Source organism: Bufo bufo, chromosome 5, assembly GCF_905171765.1.
Source record: "Bufo bufo chromosome 5, aBufBuf1.1, whole genome shotgun sequence".
NCBI lineage: Eukaryota > Metazoa > Chordata > Amphibia > Anura > Bufonidae > Bufo > Bufo bufo.
Window position 1 is genome coordinate 547,112,630 of NC_053393.1, and position 16,452 is coordinate 547,129,081.

At 47.8% G+C, this 16,452-nt stretch overlaps 1 long non-coding RNA gene across 1 annotated transcript; it reads left to right on the forward strand.

Moving 5' to 3' along the window:
• The first annotated feature begins 4,705 nt into the window (after positions 1-4,705).
• LOC121000756 lies at positions 4,706-6,093 on the forward strand. Its single transcript, XR_005778890.1, has 3 exons — positions 4,706-4,717; positions 5,004-5,262; positions 5,976-6,093. It is a non-coding gene; the product is annotated as an uncharacterized LOC121000756 (long non-coding RNA).
• The last annotated feature ends 10,359 nt before the right edge of the window (positions 6,094-16,452 follow it).

Sequence of the window (16,452 nt, forward strand, 5' to 3'; positions counted from 1 at the left end):
TTATAAACCAGTCATCCAGTTGCAGAACCCTCTGACTGGCACAGTTACTGCTAATCCTGTATAAATTGCTTAAATATTCAGTAAATTCTATGAAGACCTCTACAGGGCAGTCCCTGCTCTCCTCCCATTATTAAAGTGGTTATCCAGCTTTAAACCTTTTAACAGATGCCTTCAGAGTGTCCAGGTCGTGTTCATACTTATCTAGTCTCCACCACTGGTTTCCGGCTCCATCGCTTCACATCCGCCTCCGCAGGTCCGGGGTCTTTGAGAATCAGCATCCTGTTGACGAGGTGGCACTTGACCGCTGCAGCAAATTACTGTTGTTTCCCAGAGACCCTGGACCTACAGAGGCAGCCATGGAGCAACTAAGCCGTAACGCAGGTAACAAGTAAGTATGACCACCCTACTGTTCCGGCTACTCTAATGGGGAATGAGGAAAAGATTTAAGTTGGATAACTCCTTTAATTTCTTTATATTCTCACCGGGTTCTGCTATCATGGAGGAGAAGGTTCGGCGGGCCAATTTTGTGGCATTGAATGGTAAAACACTGAGTCCAGATGGTCTTTCGGCAGAGTATTACAAAACATCCCATCCTCTGACAATACCGGTCCTAACTGGACTATTTAACTCGGTTTTTACTTATGTGACTCCTATTGACTGTGTTACTGACTCCTGGACAGATCTCCATGAACCTGGTAGAGATCCCCTGAAGACTCAGTCTTTTTGACAGATTTCATTGCTTGACCACGATTACAAATTCTAGTGAAAATATTGGCGAATCGTTTCCAAATAATACTCCCCGGCTTTCTTTGCAATGCTCAGACAGACCTAATTTAGAACAGAAGCAACACTGCAACTCATAGACTGGATGTTGCGTCCACAGTACCGGACCATAACCCAGCGTAACCACCTACGGGTCTTGATGCTGAGAGGACCTTTAGCAATGCAGTGTGGCCTTTTCTTTATGTGTTATTAGATGAGGGGGGGTTTTGTCCTATTGGTTAAACAATACTTTCAGTTCCTTCACATTAATGCCGCTGCCTGTGTGACTGATAGTGGGTATAACACATCAGCAACTGATCTTTTCCAATGGACTAAGCATCAATGCCCCCTTTCAGCCCCCCTCTCATATTTATTCTTCCATTGACCCTCTCTTACATCCTATGATGTGTACTTCTATCTTTCAGGGAGTCAGAGTCTGTCCTAGGGAGTTGCAGGTGGCAGCATTGCCTCCCTGTAAATGAAGTAGGCACAGCCACTGTGGGGTCAGTCATTCAGATGAGGAGATGTCTGTGTAATACTGGAGCACGTTCCGTCCACAATCGTGAGAGCTGGAGGTTCCAACCTGACCATAAAGGGGGATCCTAGGCCTGGGACCCCCCCATGCCCATATGGAGGGGTATTTTTTGTGACGACCCCTAGAAGTTATTTAACCTTTGGCATTAATGACCTGTGTACAGCTGTTATGTTGGGTAATAGATTGACTTTTATTCCTCCTTACAATGCAGCGTTAAAGGGGTATTCACATCTGAGACATTGGGGGCATATTGCTAGGATATCCCCTATTGTCTTATAGGTTCGGGTCCCACCGCTGGGACCCGCGCCTATATGGAGAACAGAGCGAGCAAAGTGGTGGTTCGGCCACTTTGGTTCGGCCACCACCAAGCGCGCTCCCCATAGAAGTGAATGGGAGCGCACAGTGTATGACCGCCCACCGCTCCCATTCACTTCTATGGGCCTGACGGAAATGGCTAAGCCAGTGCTTTATTCTCGGTGGCCCCATAGAAATGAATGGACGGCGTCTGCGCATGCGCAATGCACCCTCCACCACTTTTGGGGCTACTTTTAGGAGATAGGTGCGGGTCCCACACCTATCAGACAATAGGGTGTTATATCCTAGCGATATGCTCCCAGTGTCTCAGATGAGACGACCCCTTTGACTTGCATTTCCTGGCAGATTGCGCTGGTCTGTCTGACATTGATGCTGCTTAGTTTCTAGTTTAGGACAGAGCCCATCCAGTCTATTAATTTCCCACACGATGAGCAGGCTCTGCTATGCCCTGACTTCATCTAGTTATGTTGACTTCTCTGTGTCTCTGCAGCTTGAAGATCTGTCCGAAGAGGCATATCAGAACCGCCACAGTGCATACGAGGATCTGGAGCGCTCCCGCTGGGATTCCTGGACTGTTGGTAGTCACTCTCAGGAAAGGAGAAGGGGAAGGGGAACCATCTACACCCTGGCCCCGCCATGTCAACCCGCCACAAATGACACTGACAACCAAGTCAAGTTTATAACCTTTATTTAACGATTTTGTTGGGTGGTAGTCGGCCACAGCTAATTCTTTTAACGGCATAACACATAACTGAGCCCGTGCGATCCGCCAGCCGCTGGACTCCCAGCGGGCAGATTACGCCAGTTCACCTGCTCAGTATCCTATTTCTCTTTACCTGCCGCCACGGAGGAGACCCGCCCTCACACGGGGCTCCGACCACCACCCAACAAGAACATGGCCTGTTCAATCCCATCCTGGAGACCAGAGAGAAACATATCTAGGCCGATATCGGACAAGTGGACACCATCCGGCCTCATCAACGAGCGATTGTCGCCCTCCAATTGTCGATGACGAACAACCACCCCACCGCGGGATCTAACAAAACTGGACATTCGAGCGTTCACCGTCCGCCTGCACTTCTCGATGGCCTCACCATCCCTACCACCTTGCCACACCACCCGCGGTACAATCTCGGACCATACTAAAACGACCTCCTGGAAAAAAGACGGAAAACATTCTAAATCAGCCCGCATGAAAACAACGCAACCTCGAACGGGGACCCACAGACCTCAGAAAGCTTAGCAATGAGTCTGCCTAACAGATTAAATGACACCGGACGCCTACATTCACGGTATACAAGCTCCTTCTTCCACCCCCGAAGCGCCTGGCGTATAACAAATCTCTTAGTGATATCCGGCCAATCGCGCAACCTAAAATGGAAGGCTACCCCTGACAGCCTACGCTGCGCAACTGAAGCTGACACCCCACTAGCGCGTAATTGCAATAACCATTCAATCGTTACCTCCAGGCGGAGATCATCTCTGGAAACCACATCTCGCCCCCCCACCATGCTCTCCCATTCCCCCCACGCCTTACCATGCGCCTGCCAGGTTGCAGGGGAAACCGACGCCTGAATCAGCGGCATCAACTGTCGTCCACCAGGAGCCATAGGTGCTGCGGGCACTCCTTGCCTTCCAGATCTGCCTCCGGGTGAAGGGACCGAAACTCCTGCCAATGACAACGGGAAAGAGCATCAGCAATCTTATTCTCTACCCCCGGAACATGAAGAGCCCTGAAATAGATATTAAACTCAAGACACCTAAGCACCAAATGCCTGAGCAAGGACAAAACCGGGAGGGAAGTGGAAGAAAGACTGTTAATCCCATAGACCACCGACAGATTATCCGTCCAAAACTAAACATGTCTATTGGATAAACTCCTACCCCAAAGCTCGTAACAAACAACCCACTCCAAAAAGGATCCAAACATCTCAAAATAATGACACGATATATGGAACATCCCATTGGGAGGCACGTGTCATAGTAAAACAGACCATCTACACGGCAACCTAGCAAATGAAAACAATCGGGGTGAACCGGGAGGAGGCGGAACGCCGATTCTATGTCTGATTTCGCCAAGAGAGCCCCCCTACCGGCCTCACTGACCAACTCCACCGCCCTGTCAAATGAAACATATGACACTGACGAATCCTCCGGGGTAATGGTGTCGTTCACAGACGAGCCCTTGGGATAAGACAGATGGTGTATCAACCGAAACTTACCCACCTCCTTCTTAGGGACCACCCCAAGCGGAGAAACCCTCAGGTTGGGGAAAGGTAACTCCCTAAATGGACCCCTCATACACCCCAACTCCACCTCTTTCTCAACTTTTTCCCTGAGGACATCCAGGAAAATCACGGGCAGACCTCAGATTATCAGACAAAACTGGACAACGACTTAATACAAATGGGATAAAGAACCCAACTGAAAACCCCGCCCTAAGCTGCTCAGCTGCCTGCCTATTGGGGTAACTGTCTAGCCAGGGGTACATCTCTGACACGCTCACCGGGTTTCTTATGCACGCCCTGCTCGGGGGGTCTAATGGGAGGACGGGAGCACTTATTAGCTGAATGGGGACCACCACATGCGGAGCACTCGTGCTTAAATCTACACAATCCCGACAACCTGCAGTTACCCTAGTTGAACAGCCAACATGACCCCGGTCGGCGGACGGCCACCGGACCCGGGGAAGAAGACCCCCCTGGACCAGCGGCCACCCCCGAAAAGGGAGGAGGTTTTTGCCCCACCATCAACCTGAGCCAGACATCCGTGGCCTTAACCCCCCAGCCCAAATCTGGCTGTAATGCCAGGCAGCGCCTAAATTCCTCATCGTAACGCCACCAGGCATTGCTAGGTTGCCAAAGAGGAAGAAGGAGGGGACACAGGGCCTTATAAAGGGGAACCATGCAGCACGCCCCTTCCTGCACGGCAGGATGACATCATTAACCCCCAAAGCACCAAATCCTGACCAAAATCGAATGGGGCCCTAGAACAAGGATAGGGAACCTGGGAAAGGGGGAAGGGGGACCCCCAGTCCCTGTACACCCTCCCTATATGGTCAGGTGTCCTCCAGACTTCAGCTGCTCCACAGAGGCGAGGATGCAGGTACGTAAATTTCATTTAACATAGCAGAACACACAATCTGACAGGACTGTGATTTCCAGGTCACCTCGGTGTAGATGACACACTTAGAATGCAAATTAAATTGCCTTGGATGATGTGCAGTGTGTAATGAGCAGCAGGCCTCATGGAAAGGCAGGAACCTTAGTCGGAGCGTCCAGGTGTCCCAGTTGTCTTGCTTGGCAGAAGCTTCAGAGTAGTGGTGAAAAGAACACGGCTCTCAATCCTTTGCTTGTGGATATTTGAAACAGGTTATTTTTCTGTTCATTAGATCCTCTAACAAATCTGATGGTCGATGGACGCCACAACCCTCATCCAATAGCCAAGGGTCGTTCCAACAGCCAGCCTCCCCGGACTTTGGTTTCCACAGCCTTAATGAGGTCCCACTAACCCTGTCATCTGCTGCAACAGACAACCAGGAGCCTTACAGCACTGTCCAATGCCTCTCTGTCTACAGCCGCACCAGGGGGCTTTCCTGGAGTGAAGACACCAGATCTTCCACCCCTGAGGTCCCAGATGAAGAAGAACAGGTTTGTTTCATCTTACATGAAACAGTACGAATACAGCGATGCTGTGTTTGCTTAGTCTGTCTTGTGTTTTAATACTGAAAAAAATTGAAAACATTTTTTTTCTTTTCATCACCATATTCTGACCCTCTTAACTTTTTATAGTTATGTCTACGGAGCTGTGTGAGGGCTAGTTGTTTTTTTTGGGACAATTCTTATTTATACTATTTTGGGGTGTATGATTTTTGGGTCACACTATATTCAATTGTTTGTGGGAGGTGAAGTGATTGAAAAAAGGCAAATTGGACATTTTGTACCGACCACCCCCCACAGCATCTGAGGGTTTAGATGTCTGCAATCGGCATTAGCACAGATCGTGGACATTAGCCCAGGCTCTCTGCGTGAAAGCACCATTTTAAACAGACCCGACATCCACCGTACTTTTACACTAGATGTTGGGAAGGGTTTGAAATGGGGTTTTCCAGGGCTACAAAATTGATGACCGGTCCTATCAGATTTTTGGGTGTCCTGCTCTTCACACCCCTATAGATCAGATAATTGAAGGGGTCATTGCACTCTAATGAATGCTGCATCCCCATCATTGCTGACCAGGCACAGTACTGTAATGGTCGCTGTGATCATTTTTGCACTTTGATGGCAAAATGGTAATCTGTGTTACTTACAGGCTATATTGTACACTAATTACCTATAGTAACACTTTCTTCCTTCTTCAGCAGACTGTTGCACCTTGGGAACATCGCTCATTTCCCCTCTCAGACCGAGACCATCGCGTTCTTCAGAGTTCGCCAGTAACTGCACCGAACAGAAACAGGAATAAGCCTGATGTGCTGTGTAACGCAGGGAGCAAGTCTGGCCTCCAGGCTGAGGGCATGGACTCTGGCATGTCAGAATTGTACCTCGCAGATTCACTAGGGGGGGTGGGAGCTTTGAAGTCCAGCAACCTGCTGTTATCCTGGAGGGGTGAGAAGACCCTCGTGCCTTAAAAGATGCAGACAAAGCCAGGTGGCTTTCAGCAGAGGCCACACAGCTCTTATGACAGCTGTGACAACTTGATGCAGAATCACCTTGACCTGGAGAAGGATAAAAAAACTAAATTTTAGAGCTTGCTCCCTAGGATCTGATGGAGTGGGACAGTACAAAGGGAGAACAATGTCTTAGTTGACATGGAAGGCAGAGACTACCTTCGGCTGAAAAGAAGGTACCGGGCGGAGCACTGCCTTATCTTGGTGCAGAATAAGAGGCTCCTTACAAGAAAGCGCCGCCAAATGCAAAACACGCCTTATGGATGTGATCACCACCAGGAACGCAACCTTCCAGGAAAGGATACAGAGGGAAACTGCGTCCAGAGGCTCAAAAGGAGCCGATTAGCGGGAGCCAAGGACAAGGTTTAAGTCCCCAGAGGAAAAGGGGGGTGCGATACAGAAGAACAATGTGAGCCACCCCTAGTAGAAAGGTCTTGACCGGGGTCTGTTCTGCCAAAGGACGCTGGAAAAAAAATTCAGTGCCGACACCTGTCCCTTTAAGGAACTAAGAGCAAGTCCCAAATCCAGACCGGATGGTGGAAGTGAGAAGCGCAGTGGAGGAAGGCTACATTCCTCATAGAAGCGCAGAAAGGACCCCCAAGTTGTATAATCTTGGATGAAACTGGTTTCCTGGCCTTAATTATGGTGTGGATGACATTGTGAGGGGAAACCTTGCTGCTTTAGAATGTCTGTTTCCAAAGCCACTCCGTCAAACGTAGTGACTCTAAATGCTGGTGGAAGACAGGTCCTTGAGAGAGCGTCTCGGAGCAGAAGAGGCCACGGTGTGTCTCCTAGAAGGAGGTTGATATCGGTATACTACGCGTGAAGGGGCCAATCCGGAGCGATGAGAATCATCTGGATGCCCTCCATCCTGATCCAGAACTTGGGGCAGGAGGGAAGACATACAGTAGAGAGAACCTGTACCAAAGCACCACCAGTGCGTCTATGTCGAACACCCGGCGATCTCTTGTCTGAGAGAAGAAGGCGGGGAGCTTGGATGCCATCAAGTCCACCTCCGGTTGACCCTAACAGACTAAGAGTCGAACACCTCCGGGTGTAGGGACCACCCTCCCAGCTCCACTCCCGGAATTTAGACCGCCGATAGAGCTGGAACATGCATCTCTGCCCACTGCAGGATTCTGTTAGATTCCTCCATCACCGCTTGACTGCGGGTTACCCCTTGATGATTGATGTAAGCCACAGCCGTAGCGTTGTCTGACTGGATATGAATTGGACGGCCCCTCAGGAGGGGTCCAATGGAGGAGGGACAGATGAATGGCTCAGAGCTCCGGGATGTTTATTGGCAGTCTTGATTCTGACCATACGCCTTGGACTGTCTGGGGCAGGAAGACTCCGCCCCAACCCTGAAGACTGGCATCTGTTATGACCGTCCATGAGACCGGGAGAAAGGATTTCACCGACTCCAAAGTTTGGGCCAAGAGCAACCACCTGAGTGCCGAGCACACCCTTGGAGCCAGGACGATGTGACGGTCCAAGGATTCCGGTGACTTGTCCCAGGACGACAGTCGCCCGTTAACCACCTCCGGACCGCTGTACGCAGATTCACGTTCCGGAGGTGGCAGCGCTGCGCACAGTCACGCATATACGCGTCATCTCGCGAGACGCGAGATTTCGCTCCAAGCCGGCCCGCGCATGCGCATCGCGGGCCGGCAAAAGTTAAAGAACAAGTTCGTCACCAGCCTGCCAGCAATGATCATTGGCTGGCAGGCTGGCGATTTTTAAAAAATCCAATCACAAGCCAGATAACAGATCGTATTAGTAAATATGATCTGTTATATGGCTTCTCTGCTCCTGTGCTGGTCCTTTTCGTCGGTTGGATCCAGCAGAGAAGCAGACATCACTGTGAGTACACCAAACACTACACCTTAGCCCCAGATCACCCACCTGCACCCCAATTAACCCTTTGATCACCCCTTTGATCGCCCCTGTCAATCACCAGTGAAAGGAAAAAAAGTGATCAGTGTAAACTGTCACTTTTTTTTTTTCACTAGTATTGGCTTTTAGGTTTTAGGGATAGTTTAGGCCCCTTGGTTAGGTAGTTAGCGTCAGTTAGCGCCCACCCCACCGCACCGCAGTCACTTTTATTCGCTAAATAGCGTATCGCTAATCAGCATTTGTACTTTTATAGTATCTGTAAGTGATCAAAACTGATCACGGTCAGATCTATAATAGTATTAGTGTCACTTTAGTTCGCCCTCCACCCAAAACGCAGTGTTTGCCCGCTCAGGCCTGATCGGTCGCCCACACGTGCGTTCACCCACGCCCGCCCCACCGCAGTGACAAAAAATATATATTTTTTGATCACTGCACATTCATTTTACACGCACTGCGGCGATAAAAAAATCAGTTTTGATATTTTTTATCAACCGCAGCGGCCTCCGGTACTTCGCTAGCCTCCCCTTTGTAAGACAGGCTTGCTTTTTTTCTTGGGTAGTCTCAGGGAATACCCCTAAATTTAGTAGTCCAAAATGTCAAACAGGGGGTATTCTTCTGAAGAGGCCTACAGGATTCTGACCCAGTCGGATGAGGAGTGGGAACCCTCATCTGATGAATCTAGCGGGTCAGAATATGAACCTGTGGAAAGCAGTGGCTCTCTGACCCAAAGTTCGGACGAGGAGGTGGAGGTCCCTGGCAGCACCAGGCGTACCCGGCCCCGTGTCGCTAGACCACAGGTTATGCAGGATCCGCTTCAAGAGCAGCAGAGTGGGGCTGTCGCTGCCGGATCACGTGGTGAGGCATACACCAGCAGCGCAGCCCTCCCTGGACCTAGTACCAGCACTGCCGTACAACATGGTGACGTGGCGAGCACCAGAAGGGCAGTTGAAGCTGGTACGGTGGCACGTGCACTAGTTACCCCGTCGCAGCCACCGCACAGACAGGCCCGTAGAGCCCCTAGAATCCCTGAGGTGCTGGCAAACCCTGATTGGCAGTCACCAACTTCAGCTGCACCAGTAGTTCCCCCTTTCACCGCCCAGTCTGGAGTTCGGGTTGAGACGGCTCAAATCGGTTCGGCCCTGGGATTTTTTGAGCTGTTCTTGACTGCGGAGCTCTTGGACTTAGTCGTGGCAGAGACCAACCAATATGCCACACAATTTATATCCGCCAACCCGGGAAGCTTTTATGCCCAGCCTTTCCGGTGGAAACCAGTCCAAGTTTCCGAAATAAAATTTTTTTTGGGCCTTCTCCTCAACATGGGCCTGACAAAAAAGCATGAATTGCGGTCATATTGGTCCACGCACCCGATTCATCACATGCCCATGTTCTCTGCTGCTATGTCCAGGGCACGATTTGAGGCCATCCTCCGTTTCCTGCATTTTAGCGACAACACCACCTCCCGTCCCAGAGGCCACCCAGCTTTTGACCGGCTCCACAAAATTCGGCCCCTCATAGACCATTTCAACCAGAAATTTGCAGATTTGTATACCCCCGAGCAAAACATCTGCGTAGACGAGTCCCTAATACATTTTACCGGGCGCCTTGGCTTCAAACAGTACATCCCAAGCAAGCGTGCCCGGTATGGGGTCAAATTGTATAAGCTCTGTGAAAGGGCCACAGGCTATACCCACAAATTTCGGATCTATGAGGGAAAAGATCAGACCCTGGAGCCGGTCGGTTGCCCTGACTACCTGGGGAGCAGTGGGAAGACAGTCTGGGACTTGGTGTCACCCTTATTCGGCAAGGGGTACCATCTTTATGTGGACAATTTTTACACAAGTGTGGCCCTCTTTAGGCATTTGTTTCTAGAACGGATTTGCGCCTGTGGCACCGCGCGAACTAGTCGCGTGGGCTTCCCCCAACGGCTTGTAACCACCCGTCTTGCAAGGGGGGAGAGGGCTGCCTTGTGTAACGAAGAACTGCTCGCAGTGAAATGGAGAGACAAGCGTGACGTTTACATGCTCTCCTCCATTCACGCAGACACGACAATCCAAATTGAGCGAGCAACCCGTGTCATTGAAAAGCCCCTCTGTGTCCACGACTATAATGCGCTCATGGGAGGGGTGGACTTCAATGACCAGATGTTGTCTCCGTATTTAGTTTCCCGCAGAACCAGACGCTGGTATAAGAAGGTGTCTGTATATTTAATTCAATTGGCGCTGTACAATAGTTTTGTTCTCTACAGTAAGGCTGGGAGAACACGATCTTTCCTCAAATTCCAGGAAGAGATCATCGAGAACCTCCTTTACCCAGGAGGTTCCGTGGCCCCATCCACCAGTGTAGTTAGCCGTCTACACGAGCGACATTTCCCCAGTGTCGTTCCTGGTACCTCAACCCAACCGTCACCCCGAAAAAGATGTCGTGTCTGTAGCAGGAGTGGAATAAGGCGTGACACCCGCTATTTCTGTCCTGACTGTCCTGACCACCCTGCCCTATGCTTTGGTGAGTGTTTCCGGAAGTACCACACACAGGTACACCTAGCATAGGGATTGCATCTCACAGGACAGGCACACAGGGCTATTAGGGCCCTTTTACTCTCAGCTGCTGCAAACCTCTCCTTTCACCTGGGATAAAGTGCATAACGTACTTCGCCACATCTTTGGGCGATTTGCGCTTTGCACATTGTCCCATGGGGAAGGAGAGGTTTGTTCTATAAAGGTAAAAAAAACTAAACAAAAAAAAAATTACCGGTAAGTAAAAAAGTTAAAAAAGTTTAAAAAAGTTAATATGTTCTGTTCTAAAGTTAATAAAGTTATTGCTTTGCGGCCTGGTTTTTTCTTTTTTGTTTTGTTTTTTTTACCTTCCAGGTGGACCAACCGATCGACTAGCTGCAGCACTGATGTGCATTCGGACAGAAGCATTGCGCTGCTGTCAGATTACACGCAAGTCGGTGTATGCGGCGCTGCAAGACGAGATTTCTCCTCTGCAGTAAAAGATATGTTTGCCGAGGCATATGAGCTGAGGAGGTGGCGGTGTTCATATACTTTGGCAAACACTTTGTATATATAAAAAAAAAAATCCCGGCAATGATTTATTCATCCACATCGATTGATGTGAATGGAGAAATCTGGTTTGCCAGGGCATACGAGCTGAAGTGGGTATGGATGTTGGGCGGAGCTCCTATGTCCTGGTAGACGCCTTTCCCCTCCTTTTTCTTTTTTTGGCAGAGATTTTTTCATCCACATTGATCGATGCGAATGAAGAAATCTGTGCCGTTCATTTTTTTCCTTCAGCCCAGAGGCTGAACGGAAAAAAAAAAATCTCATTACCCGTATGCTCAATATAAGGAGAATAGCAGAAACTCCTAATGCTGGGCATACATGTAATGATTGCGGAGACCCTCAAATGCCAGGGCAGTACAAACACCCCACAAATAACACCATTTTGGAAAGAAGACACCCCAAGGTATTCGCTGAGGGGCATATTGAGTCCATGAAAGATTGAAATTTTTGTCCCAAGTTAGCGGAAAGGGAGACTTTGTGAGAACAAAATCCAAAAAATCAATTTCCGCTAACTTGTGCCAAAATTTTTTTTTTTCAATAAACTCGCCATGCCCCTCATTGAATACCTTGGGGTGTCTTCTTTCCAAAATGGGGTCACATGTGGGGTATTTATACTGCCCTGGCATTTTAGGGGCCCCAAAGCGTGAGAAGAAGTCTGGTATCCAAATGTCTAAAAATGCCCTCCTAAAAGGAATTTGGGCACCTTTGCCCACCTAGGCTGCAAAAAAGTGTCACACATGTGGTATCTCCGTATTCAGCAGAAGTTGGGGAATATGTTTTGGGGTGTCATTTTACATATACCCATGCTGGGTGAGATAAATATCTTGGTCAAATGCCAACTTTGTATAAAAAAAATGGGAAAAGTTGTCTTTTGCCAAGATATTTCTCTCACCCAGCATGGGTATATGTAAAATGACACCCCAAAACACATTCCCCACCTTCTCCTGAGTACGGAGATACCAGATGTGTGACACTTTTTTGCAGCCTAGGTGGGCAAAGGGGCCCACATTCCAAAGAGCACCTTTCGGATTTCACAGGTCATTTACCTACTTACCAGACATTAGGGCCCCTGGAAAATGCCAGGGCAGTATAACTACCCCACAAGTGACCCCATTTTGGAAAGAAGACACCCCAAGGTATTCCGTGAGGGGCATGGCAAGTTCCTAGAATTTTTTATTTTTTGTCACAAGTTAGTGGAAAATGATGATTTTTATTTTTTTTTTTTCATACAAAGTCTCCTATTCCACTAACTTGTGACAAAAAAATTTTTTTTCCATGAACTCACTATGTCCATCAGCGAATACCTTGGGGTCTCTTCTTTCCAAAATGGGGTCACTTGTGGGGTAGTTATACTGCCCTGGCATTCTAGGGGCCCAAATGTGTGGTAAGGAGTTTGAAATCAAATTCTGTAAAAAATGACCTGTGAAATCCGAAAGGTGCTCTTTGGAATATGGGCCCCTTTGCCCACCTAGGCTGCAAAAAAGTGTCACACATCTGGTATCTCCGTACTCAGGAGAAGGTGGGGAATGTGTTTTGGGGTGTCATTTTATATATACCCATGCTGGGTGAGAGAAATATCTTGGCAAAAGACAACTTTTCCCATTTTTTTATACAAAGTTGGCATTTGACCAAGATATTTATCTCACCCAGCATGGGTATATGTAAAAAGACACCCCAAAACACATTCCTCAACTTCTCCTGAGTACGGGGATACCAGATGTGTGACACTTTTTTGCAGCCTAGGTGGGCAAAGGGGCCCACATTCCAAAGAGCACCTTTCGGATTTCACAGGTCATTTTTTACAGAATTTGATTTCAAACTCCTTACCACACATTTGGGCCCCTAGAATGCCAGGGCAGTATAACTACCCCACAAGTGACCCCATTTTGGAAAGAAGAGACCCCAAGGTATTCGCTGATGGGCATAGTGAGTTCATGGAAGTTTTTATTTTTTGTCACAAGTTAGTGGAATATGAGACTTTGTATGAAAAAAAAAAAAAAATCATCATTTTCCACTAACTTGTGACAATTTTTTTTTTCCCATGAACTCACTATGCCCATCAGCGAATACCTTGGGGTCTCTTCTTTCCAAAATGGGGTCACTTGTGGGGTAGTTATACTGCCCTGGCATTCTAGGGGCCCAAATGTGTGGTAAGGAGTTTGAAATCAAATTCTGTAAAAAATGACCTGTGAAATCCGAAAGGTGCTCTTTGGAATATGGGCCCCTTTGCCCACCTAGGCTGCAAAAAAGTGTCACACATCTGGTATCTCCGTACTCAGGAGAAGGTGGGGAATGTGTTTTGGGGTGTCATTTTACATATACCCATGCTGGGTGAGAGAAATATCTTGGCAAAAGACAACTTTTCCCATTTTTTTATACAAAGTTGGCATTTGACCAAGATATTTATCTCACCCAGCATGGGTATATGTAAAAAGACACCCCAAAACACATTCCTCAACTTCTCCTGAGTATGGGGATACCAGATGTGTGACACTTTTTTGCAGCCTAGGTGGGCAAAGGGGCCCATATTCCAAAGAGCACCTTTCGGATTTCACTGGTCATTTTTTACTGAATTTGATTTCAAACTCCTTACCACACATTTGGGCCCCTAGAATACCAGGGCAGTATAACTACCCCACAAGTGACCCCATTTTGGAAAGAAGACACCCCAAGGTATTCCGTGAGGCGCATGGCGAGTTCCTAGAATTTTTTATTTTTTGTCACAAGTTAGTGGAAAATGATGATTTTTTTTTTTTTTTTTTCATACAAAGTCTCATATTCCACAAATTTGTGACAAAAAATAAAAACTTCCATGAACTCACTATGCCCATCAGCGAATACCTTGGGGTCTCTTCTTTCCAAAATGGGGTCACTTGTGGGGTAGTTATCCTGCCCTGGCATTCTAGGGGCCCAAATGTGTGGTAAGGAGTTTAAAATCAAATTCTGTAAAAAATGACCTGTGAAATCCGAAAGGTGCTCTTTGGAATATGGGCCCCTTTGCCCACCTAGGCTGCAAAAAAGTGTCACACATCTGGTATCCCCGTACTCAGGAGAAGTTGAGGAATGTGTTTTGGGGTGTCTTTTTACATATACCCATGCTGGGTGAGATAAATATCTTGGTCAAATGCCAACTTTGTATAAAAAAATGGGAAAGGTTGTCTTTTGCCAAGATATTTCTCTCACCCAGCATGGGTATATATAAAATGACACCCCAAAACACATTCCCCACCTTCTCCTGAGTACGGAGATACCAGATGTGTGACACTTTTTTGCAGCCTAGGTGGGCAAAGGGGCCCATATTCCAAAGAGCACCTTTCGGATTTCACAGGTCATTTTTTACAGAATTTGATTTCAAACTCCTTACCACACATTTGGGCCCCTAGAATGCCAGGGCAGTATAACTACCCCACAAGTGACCCCATTTTGGAAAGAAGAGACCCCAAGGTATTCGCTGATGGGCATAGTGAGTTCATAGAACTTTTTATTTTTTGTCACAAGTTAGTGGAATATGAGACTTTGTAAGAAAAAAAAAAAATAAATCATCATTTTCCGCTAACTTGTGACAAAAAATAAAAAGTTCTATGAACTCACTATGCCCATCAGTGAATACCTTAGGGTGTCTACTTTCAGAAATGGGGTCATTTGTGGGGTGTTTGTACTGTCTGGGCATTGTAGAACCTCAGGAAACATGACAGGTGCTCAGAAAGTCAGAGCTGCTTCAAAAAGCGGAAATTCACATTTTTGTACCATAGTTTGTAAACGCTATAACTTTTACCCAAACCATTTTTTTTTTTACCAAAGACATGTAGAACTATAAATTTAGAGCAAAATTTCTATATGGATCTCGTTTTTTTTGCAAAATTTTACAACTGAAAAATGTCATTTTTTTGCAAAAAAATCGTTAAATTTCGATTAATAACAAAAAAGTAAAAATGTCAGCAGCAATGAAATACCACCAAATGAAAGCTCTATTAGTGAGAAGAAAAGGAGGTAAAATTCATTTGGGTGGTAAGTTGCATGACCGAGCAATAAACGGTGAAAGTAGTGTAGGTCAGAAGTGTAAAAAGTGGCCTGGTCTTTCAGGGTGTTTAAGCACTGGGGGCTGAGGTGGTTAAAGGGGACAGGTATGAAATTGTGCAAACATAACTGCCTTGAAGGAAGGGACCATTGTACCCAAGACCTTCATGCAAAACCGGATTTATGTGCACCTGTGCCGGAGGAGAAGCCGGACCAACCGCAGGAGGGCTAGCTGCTTGTCCAGAGGGAGGTGCACTGTCTAGGACCATCCCCAGAAACGTGATCCGCCTGGTGGGATGTAGGAGTGACTTTTAGAAGTTCACCAGCCAGTCCAAGCGTGCTAGGTTATCTAAAGTAATATGTAGACTGTCCTCGTTTTCACTGAAAGTTGCTGCTTGACCAAGATGTCGTCCAGATAGGGAAAGGGCGACGAACTGGTAGTAGTGGGGCCCTATCACAAAGCTGAGGAAGCGCAGATCCGCCGGAGCAATGGGTACGTGTAGGTACGCATCCTGAATGTCTGTCTATTGAGGAATTCTCCCCTCTAGTGAAGCAACAATGGAGCGAAGGGACTCCATTCTGAAATGTTGAACCTGGAGAAACCGGTTCAGCAGCTTGAGATCCAGAACCGGTTGAACGGATTCTACCTCTTTGGGGGATGACAAACAGGTTTGAATAAAACCCTGTGAACTGTTCCTCCAGGGGAACTGGAGAGATCACACCTCGAGTGAGGATAGACTGTATTGCTTGGAAAAAAGCCTGATCTGGGTGGCTGGGACAGAACCGTTCCGGAGGAGGAGAAGCAAACTCAATCTTGTAACCTGAGCTTACCACTCAAGCGTCCACGCGTCTGAGATGTGGGCCTGCCAAATTTCCTGAAAAAGGAGACTACCCTTCTGCTGGTCTTGCGTGAAAGCCTTGGGAGGGGCTCCTGCAGCCGGCCGTGTACCCAAGAAACGGTGAAAGGAATGAGCCTGGGTATTGAAAGCCTAGCGCGACACACGCGCTTGGATTTGCTGTTTGGGAGGTGTGTACTTTTACTGCCCGTAGCCTCAGAAATAGTGAATCCGCTGCCCAAACTTTAAGCCACAGTTTGCGCCGTAAGGCTACAGCAAGAGCCAATGAGTGGGCAACTAGCACATCTGCGTCCAAGGAAGCCTCACAGAGATACTTCCCCCGCTTGGGAGATTTGCAGG